General features: G+C 42.7%; 1 pseudogene; it reads right to left on the reverse strand.

Moving 5' to 3' along the window:
• Window positions 1-4,305: 4,305 nt before the first annotated feature.
• On the reverse strand, window positions 4,306-4,378 carry LOC142491802 (U2 spliceosomal RNA; annotated as a pseudogene).
• Window positions 4,379-5,348: the final 970 nt, after the last annotated feature.

The raw sequence follows: 5,348 nt of genomic DNA on the forward strand, positions 1-5,348 counted from the left end.
TTGCTTGCCGATCGCACAGGCACATGTTTCAAACAGGGGCGGCAATAGGAACAAACTGTTATTGCAAATGGAAGCAAGACTCATATATAATCTGAATACGGTGACCCCAAAGGGTCTTAATGAGGACCTTAATTTGGGATGTTTTCTATAATGGGCCTTTTTTATGATTGGTAAACTGATAGGGAAGCCCCTGCTGCTGCCTCAACAAGTAATGAGTGAACAGTGCTTTGGGTATATATATGGAGGGAAGTAGGGTAGAGATAGAACCCAAATGTAGCACTCAGGTTCACGCTCTGTGTGATGAGTGAATGATTTAAAACATAACTTTATAAAAGTACCAATGAATTAAAATAATGAGTATTAAGAACAGACGACCTGAAGGTATTCTGACCTTCAATACTTGAACCGTATAGGTTCAGGGTCTATGATAGCTGTGTGTACCTTGATAATCAGGTTACACACTAAACAACATTCCTTGTAAGGATCTGATGTGAGTCAATTCTTACAGGGTAGCTCTAGGGTAGGTGTTGGGGTGCAATTAACTAGTGGCAGAGTATAATGAACCGAAAGTGATGTATAATCATAGTAGATAAACTGTGATTATATGAAATTTAAACAGTTCCAATATACACTGAGTCTTAGTAAATTGTTTCTGAGGTAAGTAGGATATTGAGTCAGGTTGACCTAAGGTAACCTCCTTCTGTGTGCGGTGGTAGGGAGGATATGACCTCTAATAACCTTTGACACTAATGAAAGAGCTATTTGCACAGTGTGCATAGTGACACAGAATGTACTCATATATCAGAAACTCACTAGACCGCGTGGTGAGTACACACAATTATAAAATAGTAGTGCTGGTTCATAAGTATAAAAACACCCAATAGTTGGCAGCCTAAATAATGCTCTCAGCTCACTCCTACTGTGATTAGGATAGTGTAGTGTGTATTACATTGTGTCACTTTGCCCCTGTAACCTGAGGGTTAATGCTGACAGATACCCAAATGTGGAGGTATGTATAAACTGGGTCATGTAGTTATACCCCTTGTGATAGTACTGCTCAGGGGGATCGTGACACACTAATATTCACATGTAGGTGGGCTGAGTGGAACAGACTGTATATAGGAAGTGAAGTATCCCCTTATAGCTGCTGTCAGGAGATCCCTGAGTAGCAGCAGTGAATGGGGAACTTAAACTGTATATTTAAGCCACATAAGAGCAACAGTTGCCTGTATCGAATTGTAACGAGGCTCACAGTGTCCGTCGGGGCACTCTGAAAGCCTGTATAGATCGTGCAGGCAGGGAGCCGCAACAACTCGCGGTTAGAGACTATGGATGCGGAGAGAATCAGACCCCTGCGCGTGCACGTGTGAGATCAAGCCGCCGACGCGCGCGTTTCGCGAGAACTTTCTCAAGGCGAATTATTCAGTGATCATAAATCATCATCATGATCACTGAATAATTTGCCTTGAGAAAGCTCTCGCGAAACGCGCGCGTTGGCGGCTTGATCATCATCATCTAGTGAGTTTCTGATATATGAGTACATTCTGTGTCACTATGCACACTGTGCAAATAGCTCTTTCATTAGTGTCAAAGGTTATTAGAGGTCATATCCTCCCTACCACCGCACACAGAAGGAGGTTACCTTAGGTCAACCTGACTCAATATCCTACTTACCTCAGAAACAATTTACTAAGACTCAGTGTATATTGGAACTGTTTAGATTTCATATAATCACAGTTTATCCACTACGATTATACATCACTTTCGGTTCATTATATTCTGCCACTAGTTAATTGCACCCCAACACCTAACCTAGAGCTACCCTGTAAGAATTGACTCACATCAGATCCTTACAAGGAATGTTGTTTAGTGTGTAACCTGATTATCAAGGTACACACAGCTATCATAGACCCTGAACCTATACGGTTCAAGTATTGAAGGTCAGAATACCTTCAGGTCATCTGTTCTTAATACTCATTATTTTAATTCATTGGTACTTTAATAAAGTTATGTTTTAAATCATTCACTCATCACACAGAGCGTGAACCTGAGTGCTACATTTGGGTTCTATCTCTACCCTACTTCCCTTTTTTATGATTGGCCTTTCATTTACTGTAGTTCTGCTGTTCCTTACTGCATGCACATGAAACGTACGGTGCGCTGCTGCTGCAGTCATTGTTTGTATTTCCTTCCTGCCTGCTGTCTCAGTCTCTCTGTGTGTGACTCTGGGATATAGGATATTGTAGGGTAGTAGTATGTATAGATATCAGACACGGCGTGACTAAATTGATTTTAGTTTTCTTTGTGTAAATATGTATATCCCGTGTATATCGTGTGTTCACATATCCCTTTCCTTTTGTGTTAGTATGGATGGTTTCTATGTTACACTGATATGTTTGATGAGCCTTGTCCCATAGGATTGATCCAGTTTATTGATGTGCTGTAAAGGTTTTTTGTTTTTTTTGGGCTACATTACCAGTTGTTATTTATGGGAAGCATTACTCCCTTTTTTTTTTTTTTTTCTCCCCATAGTTTGCTATATCATTATTTCCATTTTTTGGGTTGATTGGTGCTTTGTTGCTGCCTGTATAGACAGCCTATGGCTGTCCTTCACTCTTTCTGCATGTCCCATTTGACTTTAGCTTGGGAATGGGCAGGTACGCCATCTAGTGGTCATTCTGGCAGGCAGACAGGCTGCAAGACTGACCTTACTATAGGGTAGATACATAGTAGCAGTGAATGAAGGCAGATCAGTGAGGTCATTACCTTCACAGACACCCCCTCCAAGATGGCGACGGCTCATTACACACACCTGGCAGGTGATTTTTGCAGAGATTTGGATTGTAGGTAATGTGAGTCAGGAGTGTTTGTCACATGTGGTGAGGGTATATATATATATATATATATATATGCTTGTCTATCAGTTTGTCATTGCACCCCCTTGAGAAAGGTCCTCTTCCAGGACCGAAACTTCGGATTGGGTGACTTATCTTTTCTATTCAGATGCCCAATACAGTTTTTCATGATTACTGAACCGAGTGCAGTCTTTCTTTACCGGACGAGAGAATGGTAATGTTGTTTTTCTATTATTTGAGACTAGCACCTGTCTAAATGAACCAGTACATTGAGTGCAAGCTGTGATGTTTGTTTATATATATATATATATATCTATATATATATATATATATATATATATATATATATATATATATATATATATAAAAACACATAATACTGAGTTAAGTTATGGTGAGTAAAAAAGTGACAAAAAACCCTCCACAGGAAAGCAAATATGCAAATATAACTGTATGCTCATCTGCATGTCTCAGGCAGGTCTGTAACCCTGCCTTTCCCCATTATCACCCAGCATACAGCACTTCCACTGCAGCAAGGGATTCTGGGAAATGACATGCAAATGAGCACACAGTGTCACTTTTTGCCTCAATAACCATTTTTAACATGGTTCCCTATAGGCTTAAGCTTGCTGCATGGTCACAGCTTTGAGCACAGTCAGGGTTAAGGTGCATACCCAGAAAACCACCCACAGACAGCTGTTTTTTTTTTTTTTTCTTGTAGCCCGGGCGGTGAAAAAAAGTGATCCACCTCTGAATCCGCGCTCATGGTCCAGTGAGACCAGGTGCTCAAAACTTGTGACTAAGTCCGCTCCGGAGAGTAGGCCAGTCCGTGCCATAGACAGTTCTCTCCAGCCGAAGCCTTGGAGTCCTGCTGTTACATGACGTCTTCCCCCGAAGAGTCCGACGTCCTTCTCGTTCCCTCCTAGTGCAGCTGACACCGCAGGAGAGTCCAAGACTTTAGGGTGTTCGGCTGACGCCTACTAACCCACCGCAATCTTCCCCCGAAGGGATGGCGACTACTAGCCAGCACTCAGTCTTTGCTCTCCGGAGAGAGGGGTGACGATAACCCAACACGTAACCGAAACAAAATCCATGGTGCGAGTGCTCCAGTGCTCTGTGTGATGCAGTGCAGGAGGTGCTCAGACGTACAAACACAAAAAGGGTGTGCACGAGTGCACGCCCGGCCCCGTGCAAGGCCAGGCGGTGACAAAAATAATGGCTTGTCCCCTCAGCGGAAGGCAATAAGGGGGGCCAAGTGCGGGAAAAATAGGGGTGCAAATGATCAGTGCTCGTGCCAAGTGCTCTTGAAGTGGAGGTTGCAAATCCTCAACCTCCACAACCCGAAGGTGCAGCAAGTGGTACTGCCCCAGGTTAACCACTCCTGGGGTGCAGAGAAAATAAGCCCGGGCTACTTTGCATCCGCATTCTCAGGCCATGACCAGAGGACCAGGTGTAGTCTGTAGAATCTGTCCTTCACAGGACAGACACTACACTTGATCTTAGCCAAAAGGCCGAGAAGCAATTTCGACCTTGATGGGTCTCATCAGTGTGGGGTTGATTTTACTGGGAATGCAAGAGAGGCTATGGGATAGGCTAAACCATAATACTGAGTTAAGTTATGGTGAGTAAAAAAGTGACAAAAACCCTCCACAGGAAAGCAAATATGCAAATATAACTGTATGCTCATCTGCATGTCTCAGGCAGGTCTGCAACCCTGCCTTTCCCCATTATCACCCAGCATACAGCAGTTCCACTGCAGCAAGGGATTCTGGGAAATGACATGCAAATGAGCACACAGCCTATAGGGAACCATGTTAAAAATGGTTATTGAGGCAAAAAGTTACACTGTGTGCTCATTTGCATGTCATTTCCCAGAATCCCTTGCTGCAGTGGAAGTGCTGTATGCTGGGTGATAATGGGGAAAGGCAGGGTTGCAGACCTGCCTGAGACATGCAGATGAGCATACAGTTATATTTGTATATATATATATATTAATATATTGTATATATATATATATTAATATAGGAGACCAAAAGCGCACCAGGGGAACCTGCCGATGAGACTGAGGGTGAGTGGGCTTGTACCATCTACCACCTGTCTTCAGGAGGATAGTACCCATACTATTACACATTAAGTACTATGTTATTTATTATTACCCTAGTTTAGTGGTTTGGCTTATTTGTGTTCAGTACACCTGCATTTGAGCGCTTCAGCTATTTTCTACATCTGTTTTATAAGCACTGTTTCACATCGTCTTTCTTTTTCATATACACAGCAATGATACTATAGGCCGGCGATGGCCCTCGGGTGCTACCCGCAGGTGTCCCCGCGGGCCTGCAGTACCAATTCAGTGCCCCCTAAAAATAATTAAAAAACACATAAATACTTTTTAAAAAAATACACCCCCCCTCCCCCCAACACATACAGTATAGTAATGTGCAAAATTACTATTATCCACAAATGGATAATAGTGCATTTGCCAATTTAATATAC

Source organism: Ascaphus truei, chromosome 3, assembly GCF_040206685.1.
Source record: "Ascaphus truei isolate aAscTru1 chromosome 3, aAscTru1.hap1, whole genome shotgun sequence".
Classification (NCBI taxonomy): domain Eukaryota; kingdom Metazoa; phylum Chordata; class Amphibia; order Anura; family Ascaphidae; genus Ascaphus; species Ascaphus truei.